Genomic DNA, 12,520 nt, shown 5'->3' with positions numbered 1-12,520 from the left:
AAAGGTGTGAAATATAGTCAAGCCCAATTTCACCTTATCAGTCACCCTAGATTCACATAGCTCTTTTCCTCTCGTTATCCAACTACCAGCCCCTGTTATATTCCCCTTAGAATCTTGCCCATGCAGTCTCTGGACCCATTTGCTGGATACCTGCCTTGGCTTCAGTCTTGAATTTGCCTACATAGATCCCACTTGGGAGCAGGGGACCAGGGCTGTCTTTCCTTTGGAACACTGGAGTGCCATATATTAAGTTGACCCTTTGCCCCGTGCTAAGAGGATCCATCCTGGATCATGGAAGAGCCTCAGCCAAATGAGCAGCTGGCTCACATAGCCCAAAGCCTGGCAGCTGAGGAGAGCTGGGACCATCCCAAAGCCCCATGGCACTGAGGCTAGAGCAACTGCCCAATGACACGAAGCTCACTGGCAGACAGCAAATCTGGGGAAAGTGCCTGGTTCTCCAGCAGAGGGTTCTCCTACCAAGAAGTGCCTTTCCAGCTGGATCCAGAGGCCCCAAGTGTTTAAACTTTCTATGAGCAAGGCATGCTGATGGGCCACTTGAAACACAAAGAGACATGATCCCTATCTAGAAAGAGATTACAGAGCAGTCCAAGAGACATGGTGTACTCATTAAGGGGTGAATAACAATCTAAGGTAGTAAATAGAATAAGTGAAAAAATGTCTGTTGATCACAGACCATTTCACATAGATTACCTGATTGGGTTCTTGCTGCAGTTAAGTCCTTAAAGGATTGCTCAGGGACAGCACTGGCCCAGATCTCATTCCCTTTCTAACTCCTCTGGTCCTGCTGTTAGAAGTTCTGTTCCCTTCTCAGAGATTCCTTGAGGAGTCCAGTCTGCCCTTGGGCAAGGCTTTGCTCCTTGGGACACACTCTCAGCTTCTCCAAAGATAAGAATGTATGACTGGCATGATGGTTGATATCCAGGCTAAGATGTCCATCTAGTGGCTAGAGAAATAGGGATGAATCTTACCATCAGACACAGAATCAGCTCCTGTGTGGATGAAGGTTTCCAGATCTGCCCCAGAAGTCATCGCCGCGGCCTCCATGCTCACCACGTTGTGCACAGCACCACTGCAGGGTATGCCCGGCCTGTTCACAGTGCACCTGTCTCCCTCCATGTGAACGGGAATCGGGTTTATTTCAGCTCAGGGTCACCAGCACCCATGCCTGGCAGGGCCAGTGCTCAGTGAGCATTTAGTGCACCGTACTGCGTTTAGTTGAAATCAGAGGTATTTGTAGGTATTTCACCTTCCTTTCCTTTTAGTCTGTATCTACTTTAGAATTTTGTACAGCTTACCTAAAGAGATGTCTTCTGTTGTTGACCAGTGCTACCAGATCCATTTGTTCAGTCCTTCTTCCATTCAGATGCCCCTGATTTGGCACAGAGTCGATATTCAATGTCTGTGATGTACCGTGAGAACAACCTGCCTACAACCCCACAGCATGAGAGGATGAAGACCTAAGACTGTCCACACTCACCTGACTTTACTATTCCAGGATATTCTTTCCCAGGAAGATGAAGTAGCAAATTACATTACTGTTTGCTTCAGAAATGTCCTAGGGCGCCCGGGTGGCTCAGTTGGTTAAGCATCTGCCTTCAGCTCAGGTCATGATCCCAGGGTTCTGGGATCAAGCCCCACATCGGGCTCGCTGCTCAGTGAAGAGCCTGCTTCTCCCTCTCCCTCTGCTGCTCCCACTGCTCGTGCTCTCTCTCTCTCTCTCTCTCTCTCAAATGAATAAATAAAATATTAAAAAAAAAACACAGAAATGTCCTAAAAATCCATACATCTGAATAACACATCATTCAAATAGTCCCTTTCTGAGGCAACTAGACAACTAGCAACTAGACAAACTTGCTTATTAAACTATTTATTCATCAAGACCTGCTTCAAAAGCCTCATGTCACTGTTGCTGCCAAACTTAAACTGTTATATCATGGGCTTTGTCCAGTCCCAGATATCATCATTGAAACGCCCACTGTAAATCAGACCCTCAAATTCTATAAACATCCATCCTTGATCTTTCTCTTCTGAGACCATTAAGACTCTGTCAAGGTGGTGTGTACTCCTTTACTGCCATAAGTAATAAACTCAATTTTGCTTTGTCAGCAAGTTTTCCTGGTGGTCTTTTGGGGGGTTGGCTCACTGTGTTTTGTTCAACTGAACCCTGTCCCAGGCCTGGCCCTGAAGCTGTCCTCAATTCAAGATCAAAAAGCCCCAATCCTCTGTTGGGTTCATGCCAATTAAGGTGCATCTGAAGTCCACAAGCCAATGAATTGGCAAATAAATAATATTCTTCCCAGTAACACAGGGCATTTGTAATGGATTGGGGTTAAATTATCAAGATTGAACTGTTAATAGATTCTAGTTGCTACAAGAGAGAGGGCCAGATGTCTCTAGGGGAGCCGATTATGGTTGTCACTCGGATGCATCAAGATGACATAACTCTTGCCCAGTCCCGAGGAGCCTGACAAGAACGCCAGCCATCTCTGTCATAGGGTTTAAGGGCCTGCAAGCAGAGGTGTCACAAGCCACCTCTAAGCACCTGAATTGCCACAGTGTGAGCCCCATTCTTTTCATTTCCAGGACTTTATTTTTTTAAGCAGAGTTAACATCTTATCATCATTTTAGCCATGTCCTATGAAAACCTGCAGTCGGAAGTAGCTGCCATGCTGTTGAGAGCAAAGCCCTTCCTTGGAACAGAGAAGATAGTATCCCAAGAGCAAGAGATGAAGCCTCAGTGGCAAAATGCCAAGGTGTTGGACGTTCCTTGTTCCTAAATCTCTTGACGTGGAAGACTCTGCAGTAAGAGTGAGTACAAAAATGACCCGCATTTAACACTCCTCTCTGTATCTACACCTCTCATGAAGCAAAATGGCTTCTTCTCGCCAGGAAGCCATGTGGGAGGGTTACATGAGTGATCGCTACAGTCTTGTTGTATAAAACCACCGAGACTCAGGGTTTTACCCGCTGCCACATCCAGGTCCTTAACAAAGACGCAGACCTTCATAGGCACTGAAGGGAGGAGGTATGGAATTTGTCTTTTCTTTTGAATGTGGGTCGAGCAGAAATAGAAACATCACCCCACAGGAGCACAGAACTAGGGAGATGCTTTTCTACCCTGCTACCTTTTAAGTGCATTGCACTGAAATATTTATGCTTGCTGCTTTGCAAATATACAGAATCGTATAAATGCTAAACTCATAACATTATTAATTTATTGGATATCTGCAGGCCTTTAGCTCCAGGAATGTCGGGAGTTGTTAAACGACAAATAACTTTTTAAATTCCAAGATAAAATAATGAAGTTAGCAGGAATGAATGGATACTTAATAAAGGACAGAAGCATGAGGTCAAAACAGAAGAAAGAATTTCACTTCCATTCGGAAACACTAGTTGAGCCTCTACCACAGAACGGGTGTTTGTGTTTATTGTTAGAAATACAAAGATGGAGATATAGCCACCGTTCTGGGGGAGCTTCATCCAGTGTGGGAGAAAGAGGCCTAAAAAAATAAAACAGAGGCAGTTATAAGAACCCTGACCTTCAAAAGGTGACATTGTCCATAAAAGAGTAAACTTGGGAAAGTCCACCAACTGGCATTGGAAGAATTACGTGGAAGATTATCCATCTTTGTCTGGGCTCTGAGTGGGAGAAAAGTTCTCCTTTCATAGTTTTAAAACTTTGAACTGAGACATTGGATTTAGGGTCAGTTAGTCTAAAACCTTGGATCTGAGACTCTGGACTTAGCACTGGCTCAACATTTGGGAACAAGCAAACCCCAAGTTGCAAAAGTAACATTAAAATCAAGACTGGACTACTATGGCAGATAGGTTTTTTCAACAATGGCCACAAGAACATTTCCCATGTCACATTCTTTTCTCCCAGTATGGCTTTGGCATGCCTCCTATCAAAAGGTGGAGTTCACATTCCCTCCTCCTTAAATCTGGATTGGTTGGAACTAGGACAGAAGGGATGCCATGACTTTCAAGGCCAGGTCATAAAAGGCAAGATAGTAATTTTTTAGATTTTTTTTTTGAGAGAGAAAGAGAAAGTGTGCACATGACCAAGGGAGGGGGGCGGGGGGAGGGGCAGAGGGAGAGAGAATCCCAAGCAGGTTCCACACCCAGTTCGGAGCCCAGTGCAGGGCTCGATTTCATGACCCTGAGATCATGACCTGAGCCAAAATCAACAGTCAGACGCTTAACTGACTAAGCCACCCAGGTGCCCCTAAATAGACTTTATTAGAGCAGTTTTAAGTTCACAGAAAAATTGAGAGGAGGTTACAGAGATGTCCAGTGTGCCCACTGCCTTCACACACACACATAGCCTCCCCATTATGATTGTCTCCCACCAGAGTCCTTACCATCAGTGAACCTACACTAACATATCATATGTGCCCCAACACCACAGTTCACATTAGGGTTCACACTTGGTGTTGTACATTCTATGGGTTGGACAAATGGATGACACATATCCATCATTATAGTATCTATACAGATACTATATGCCCTAAAAATACTATAAAGGTACTATTCACCACCCCAGAAACCCTCTGTGCTCTCCCTATTCATCCCTGTCTCCCACAGTCCCTGGAAGCCACTGCTGTTTTTATTATGACCACTACTCTTTGAGCCAGCTTTTTCCTGGTTCTCTTCAGGATGTTCACTGATGTTCAGGCACCATGCCGTGAGCCTAAGCTTCTACTTGCGGAGGCCATATGCAGGCATTCTAGCCAACAGTTCCAGCTGAGGTCCCAGCTGACAGCCAGAGCAACCACGAGACACATGATTAACAAGCCTTCAGATGATTCAGCACCCAGCCTTTGGTTCTTCTCAGCTGAGGTCCCAGATATTGCGGAGGAGAGACCACCCATCTCTGCTCTGCCCATTTTGAATTCGTGTCCAACAGAAGCCATAAGCATTATAAATGGTGCTTGTCTCAGTACCACTAGGACTAGAGGTGGTTAGTTATGCAGCAATGGTAACCAGAACAGTTGGAGATGAGCTAGATGTAAAGAATAGGAGCAAATGTAAACCTTTTTGAAAAAACACTCACAATTCAAACCAATCAAAAGTACAAATACACATGTAAGAATTTTATCATAAACACAAGTCAGCAGACTCAAGAAGCTAGAGAATTAGTCCCCAAGAACCCAAGATAGCAATACAATCAGGAAGAGCCCATAAAGTAAGTATCTTTAAAGTGATTTAAAATTTTTTTTAAATAACAAGCCATTGCAGGCGCCTGGGGGGCTCAGTCATTGGGCGTCTGCCTTCGGCTCAGGTCATGATCCCAGGGTCCTGGGATCGAGTCCCACATCGGGCTCCCTGCCCAGTGGGGAGTCTGCTTCTCCCTCTCCCACTCCCCCTGCTTGTGTTCTTGCTCTCACTCTCTCTCTGTCAAATAAATAAATAAAATATTTAAAAATAAATAAATAAATAACAAGCCATTGTAAAAATTAGGAATAGATTTTGCTGCTGCAAATAACACAAAACCAAAAATAACTGACTTAAACAAGATAGAAGATTTTTTTTTCTTATGTAGACAAAGCCCAGAAGAAAAAGGTTCTGGGGCTAGTATGAAGGTTCAAAGAGGTTGGTGAACTCAGAATCCTTCCATCTTGTTCTTCCATCATTCTCAAATCGTGGCCCGGGTCCTCTCTGCCATCACCACCAACTGCAGAAGGAGGGGAAACAGAGGCGAGAATGATTGCTACACCACACCTTCCATACCTGTGATTCTCTCCTCACTCTGTGCTCTCTTATGTCTCTTGGCTGCCAAAATCAGCCAAGTTTTATGCAGTCATCAATGATCTCTTCACCTCAATCTGATGTCCTCCTCTCAGGAACTCGTTTAATTACTAGCTAAATAATAGGATAATTTCTATTGCCCGCAGCATTGTAAGCAATAGAAAATTGACTTAGATATTCACCGCAGATAATATTTACATAATAAAAGAGAGTTTTTGTCTTAACCCAAAAGAAACACAGATTGGAAAAAAAAAAAAAACCTGGAGTAGGTCAGGCTCCAGAAGATACATACTTTGGGGGTCCTTTTTCTTTGGCTTTCAAATCCTATCACATACTGTGATCAACTCCATTCGTGGGTGATGCTAAACCAATGTTTTCTCATCTGAAAAGAGAATGGACTACAATAAATACATTCTAAAACCCTCGTAACAAAACAATCTTGCAACAATCAGAAATGTGCAGGGGTTGAATTTACTATGCTGCGTTGGAATGTGGTTGTCATTCGGGGGGAGGGAGAGAGTAAGCACCTGGGAAAAGAAGATAGACACTCTCTCTGCTAGTGATCCAGAGAGAAGGTGGGAAGCCACAGAAGAAAAATGCTTGCTTTCTTCTGGGCATGTCTTGGTTTGGATATCAAAGAATTTTTAATTATCTACTGAGGGTATTTCAACTAATGAATGAAAAGATAATCTTCCAGGATGGAGGGCTAGCTAGACAGGGCACTAAAGACACAGTGTTCAGACACAAAAGGGTCCCTCCCTTTCCATTCCACTTAGATGAAGGTCAAGAACAGGTGAAACTAATATACACATTGAAGGTGATCACAAGAGTGTTTATCTTGGGGGTGAGCCTTCTGGGATGCTGGAAATGTTCTCGATCTTATTGGGAGTTTTATAAGTAGATATATTTGTAAACATTCATCAAGCCATACACTTAATATTTGTTTACTTACTGAATGTTACATCTCAATACAAATAAAAATCTTTAAAATAGACTCCAATAAATTGAAGGTGATTGAATTCTACCAAGTTTTCTAGATGTATGTAACCGTCATGTTTAGTTTCCCTCTATAAGCAATAAGCCTTCAGAAAAAAAGACGTTTACAGCTTGGTGTGAGTATCACTGCGGAATGGTCACGTGTCCACACCGGAGCCAGCCCCAGAGCCCAGTGCAACAGAGGCTCTGGTGATCTGAAAGATTCATCAGGAATCTAAAAGTTGCAAAAGCTAACTGCCCCACCTCACAGAACATTCTCCCTCCATTGCCAACTGACGAGGATCTGGGTTCGCTTCTGCTAATGGGAACAGCGGTTTCCCTTGCAGCCACTTCTGTATACTTGGGTACTCATGATCCAAGACCCTAACAGCAGCCTAAGAACCGAGATGTGTGTGGTATTACCAGGCAGACAAGCTGAGCAGTGGGACAATGAGCGCGTCCCCACTAGGACCCAGCCAAGCATGGGGATAGTCTCCACGAGTCAATCAGCGAGAGATGTTTGTCCATCTAGAGCGTGACTTGTGCTTAGCACGGAATCTAGCCAGTACGTTGGATCCTCCAACGGGAAAATCTTTGCCTGAAGGGATCATCTCAGTCCCTTTTCTAGGCTAGACTAGTCATGTGTGCTAACAAAGCTGTCTACTTGCCACAGCTTTTAACCATTTGCCTTAATAGGTGTTTCCAATTCCATTTTGTTCACAATAAATGTCAAGTTTCAGCTCCATTTCCTCCATTTTGAAGGCATTTTTGGTGCATCTCCACAGGCCTAACATAGCCTGTAACATAGTGTAACTTGGACTTAATGAGCCTTCTGTGTGTTTGACCATGTTCGGCTGCTTGTTCTTCCTGTAGTTAATGGGACACCAGTAGTGAGTGTCAGAAACCCCCAAACCAACCAACACAGCAGGATGGAATGTGAGCCTGGCGGCCCCCCACTAAAAACCTACAGGGTGGGAGGAGGGCAGACAGTTCCCCCATGAGTGTGGGGAGGGGGGTGTGGGATTCTTGTCCCAGAAGTTTGGGGTGCTGGGCAGCCACAGATGTCTCTATAACAAGGATAGAAAAGATGTGATATCTCCAGACAACAGAAACTCTTCCCTTAGGCTTTTTTCGGCACCCTGTATCCCCACCCAGACCTCTGTTCCAGGAGGCCCGTGTTTGCTCTGTCTACCAACCTGTCCAGGAGCCACCAAGGGGTTCAGTGAGGTGGGAAAGGGTAAAGAAAATAAAAGGGAGAAGTTGAAACAAGTTATCAGTGGAATGCTTCGTTCTCCAACTTTGACATGCAGTTTATAAAACCGAATTCATATTCTCCAAAATTGTGATATTTTAACTTGCTGATATTCATCCAAATCTATTCCAGTCTTGAGGGAAAGTGGCAAATACCTACTAGGCTTCAAATATCTTTTATTGAGGTTTTTTGAGACATTTTTATTTCCTTCTTTATGAACTCTGCTCATGTCATTGGTGATAACAAAAAGATGATGATGGTGGGTTTTTTCTTACATATTCATAGATACACTTTATATATTAAGGAAAATGCCCACTATATTAGGAAAAGCAATATTTTCCCAGTTGTTAATGGTTGCTTTATATTTTAACTTTTTTTTTTTTTAAGGGTAGCACTAGGATTTATTGAACTGTGCCTTAGAACAGGCACTGGGGCTTGCCCGTGGTGCTCTTGATGTATAAAGCCTGGATGTTCTGCCAATTCTTCTTGAGGAAGGACACCAGGAAATTGACCACTAAGTGGATGTTGTACACAAGCTCGTCATCTGTTATCTTCACGTGGCCAACAGCCACTGCTAGACACAGCACCTTCTTCATCTGGAATTTGATGGTGGACTTCACTTCATCCACTTTGGCCACCATGTTTTCATTGTGGGTCAGCAAGGAAGGGAACTTGCCAGCCTTATTCAGGCCTGGGCCCAGTATCCGTGGGATCTGCTTGATCAGAGATTCTGAAGCCAAAAAGGCATCATACTTCTTGGCCAACTTCTTGACTAATTTCTTATTCTTGTTGAGTTTCTTCAGCACCTCAATATCCATGTGGGGAATATCCACTGCCTTGGCCTCATCACAGTGCTGCTGATCCCCCAAAACACATATGGAGAACTTGGGGCAGGGAGTGGACTTAAGCCTGACGGTGCCCAAGAAGCGTTTGTCCTTCTGAGGGTCATAGTTCTTCAGACTGATCTGCAGCTCCACCGTCTCCAAAAACTTCCGGCGCTTGCACTGGTTCCCGTGCAGGACTTCCCGCACCGCCTCGTACAGGGTGTTGCGGGAGACTTTTCTGCTCATGGTTCTTCGCGCCGCAGTAACCGGAAAAGCTATTTTAACTTTTTATTGGTGTTCAATATATAGAAAAAAGTTTACAAATCTTACTGTTCAGATAAATAAGTTTTCACAAACTGAACATACATGTAAAACCAATATATAGGTCAAGAAATATAACTGTAGAGGAATCACAAGAGAATCCCTTTTATTCACCTTCCTGTCTCTACTCAGTTCCAAAGATAACCATTATTCTGTTTTCTAATATTATAGAGTAGTATGTAAGTTTTAAGGATTTATGAAATTTAAATCAAACAATATGTAATTTTTGTATCTTGTCTCTTATGTTTGTGATACTACATTTGCGGTATTGTTTATAATATTATGTTTTTAAATTTCCTCCATTCTATTTTGTGTAGCAAGTGATCAATGCATATAATATTGCATTATTTAAATTATACCATGTTTATTTATCCATTTTGTTCTTTTTTTATTTAAATTCAATTAATTAACCTTAACCACACAGTTTTTTCACTCTCCTCCTATTACGTCCTTCTTCCCAGTCCTATGAGGTGCCCACTGAGTGACAGGAAGCACCTGGAAGCTTCTGGCCTAGGTACAGTGGGCTGAGGTGTTTGGTGACAAGGCTGATTCACCTGGAGCAGGGTGGGCTGGTGAAGTCACACAGACCAAACAAAGGCCCCACAAAGGGAGACACCTTCACAGACCAAGCTTTGCTAAAAGAATTGTATTAACTCTTTATTCCAATGGGATATTTTTTTAAGATTTATTTATTTATTTGAGAGAGAGAATGCAGGGGAAAGGGGCAGAGGGAGAGGGAGAGAATCTCCAGCAGACTCCTCGCTGAGCTTAGGGCCTGACGTGGGGCTCAGGCTCACGACCCTGAAATCACGACCTGAGCGGAAACCAAGAGTCAGACCCTCAACCGACTGAGCCACCCAGGCAGCCCTATTCTGGTGGGATTTAAGTTTCTCTTAAATTCAGTGTGATGGGCCTAAATCTCTGAAGTGGCATCCTTATTGTTTTATAATGAGCTGGGTAAAGAGGGTGCTTGAGCAAGGAAGTGGTATTAAAGTCTCCAAAGTTTGTCTGGTACATCAGAGACTCTGTCATTCATTAAAATGACTTAAGCAACCAAGGGTTGTTCTCCCAATCGGAAATTAGACTATCTAGAGAAACCACCAGAAAGCATATCACTCTGGCTGCATGGCTGACACCACACAAATGGAGACCCTCGATGCAGAACCAGCTATCGTGTCACCTGTTCAAAAATCATGGCAGGGTCCAGGCTGATGAGACGTAATCACCCCAAACTCAGCTAACGTTTACTCTGTCGCTGTACAGAGGACCCAATCCCCCGAGCAAGATGGATGAAAAAAGAAGAAGGTTATCAGCTTCTTTCTGCTCTCTGACCTGGGCCATGTTTCCCGTCTGCTCCAGGCTGGGGGGAGGGGGACAGAAAGGGCAAGACCAGAGACAGGTTCATGGACCTAATTGTGCTTGCTGAGCTCCAGGTGCATGACCGACGGCTTTGGTGACCAGGGCAGAGCCTGGGGCAGGCCTGCTGGGCAGCTGCAGGCTGCCATAACCTAAACTTCTAACAGAATGAGAAATGGCCACTTTTTAAAACTTACCAAAATAGCATCTTGCAGAGATGCTAATATATTAATATCTTAAAGGCCTCTTACGCTGCCACAGGGGAACTAGGGGGCCAAAAACACTCCTGCCTCAGGGACGTGCTGAGCAGGCAGCTTTTCAAAGAGCAGCCGTGTTGGTACTTGGGGCCTCAGTCACTCATACATCAGTTAGGGACCTGGAGCGCTGGGCAGGCAGCCCCGAGAGCATCAGGTGGCTTCCCAGGACACCATGTGGCTGGAGGAGCATTGTTTCCAGAGAGCGAGTCCAAAAATGGAATGGCACAGAAAGATCGGGCAGTGCTAACCACAGAGTGGTGAAGGTCCCTTCCCTGTGGAAACAGCCAAGACTCAATAGTGTCATGTCTGGACACCCCAGACTAAGGCTTGGCATGTGGTAGGCTTGCGTGGGCTCAGCTGATGGAACAGAGGTGGGAGCAGGGTCTGAGCAGAACCTTCTTCCACTGCCTCAGGGACGCCCCACGGGAGCACTCCGTCGGCGCAGGGTGATTGATAATGGTCTGGGAGAGCGATGCATCGCACCGGTCTGGAAACTTCACTCCTGTAGTTAGCGGCGCATCCCGCAGTGGCAGAAAAGGAAAAAGGCAAAGCAAGGGACCAGCGACTTTGCTCACTGGCTCCATTCTTGCTGTAGCAACAAACTTGGCCGGGGCAGAAGTCGAAACTCTTACCTGAAATGAGGTTCCTGCAAGATTTATCACTCTATTTCTCTATTCTAGGCAAGTCAGTTCCAAACTTGGCTCTGCGACTGTTATCTGGAGCACTTGTTGACATGCAGATTCCTGGGCTCCAGCCCTAAAGATTCTGATCTGGTAGGGATGGAGTGTACCCAGGAATCTGTGTTTCTAACAGGTGCTCCTGGTCATCCTGGCACAGGGGAATCCAAGGCCAATATTTGGAAGTAACCGCTCCAGCCCACACTGTCTCCATGGCATCAATCGCTGCAGATGGGCCAGGGCTCAGACAGGGAGCCCAGGGGGAGCACTCAGCATGTTCTGGGCTCCCAACACTGACATACTAGTGTGTCCTGGACACGTGTCTCCAGCTCTGCCTCATAGTGGGCCCCATGGCTCTCGTTTTTAGCACACGTGCACTACACACCAATTGCACTCGGTCCATTTATTGGGCACCTACTATAGACAAGGCACAGTACCAGGTGCTGTGGGGTACAAAGACAAGGCTGGTCCTCACCCTCAAGGGGCTCACAGTCTAGTGGGAGAGAGACACACTCACAGGTAAACAAAAATACAAGGCAGAATGGGACGAGCTCTAGCACAGAGGCAAACCCCGTGGGAAGGCAGGTATCGGGGCAAGGTCCCACGTGCCGAGGCCCGACAGGTGTTGGATGCAGGCAATGGCGCTTCGGCCAGTCCCCGGGGGACAGGCAGCATTCACACAGGTGAGACTGACCTGAGAAGGATGTTTCAGGCCCGGGGAAGGCATAGAGGGGGGTCCCCCGAAAGTATGCTGAATGTCTGCCTTGACCGAAACATAGGCTGCTAATGGGATGAGGAAGGGAACTGAAGCTGGAAACGTGGTTTGAGGCTAGATGGTAGGGGGTGTCCTTATGGTCAGGATGTCTGACTTCGTTCTGTAGGCAATGGTGAGCCATGGAAGGTTTCTTTTTTTTTTAAAGATTTTATTTATTTATTCATGAGAGACAGAGGAGAGAGAGAGAGAGGGAGAGAGAGAGAGCAGAGGGAGAAGCAGGCTCCCAAAGAGCAGGGAGCCCGATGCGGGACTCGATCCCAGGACCCTGGGATCATGACCTGAGCCGAAGGCAGACGCTTAACCATCTGAGCCAC

The 12,520-nt window shown here is 45.4% G+C and overlaps 1 pseudogene; it reads right to left on the bottom strand.

Annotated features, from left to right (window-relative positions):
• Nucleotides 1-8,412: 8,412 nt before the first annotated feature.
• LOC112828660 (large ribosomal subunit protein uL1 pseudogene) lies at nucleotides 8,413-9,082 on the bottom strand (annotated as a pseudogene).
• Between the last annotated feature and the right edge of the window lie 3,438 nt (nucleotides 9,083-12,520).

This window comes from Callorhinus ursinus, unplaced genomic scaffold (assembly GCF_003265705.2).
Source record: "Callorhinus ursinus isolate GAN/ISIS: 27379988/994484 unplaced genomic scaffold, GSC_fseal_2.0 scaffold13, whole genome shotgun sequence".
Lineage (NCBI taxonomy): Eukaryota > Metazoa > Chordata > Mammalia > Carnivora > Otariidae > Callorhinus > Callorhinus ursinus.
Note: the sequence above shows the minus strand (reverse complement) of the source record. Positions and strands in the feature narration are given on the sequence as shown.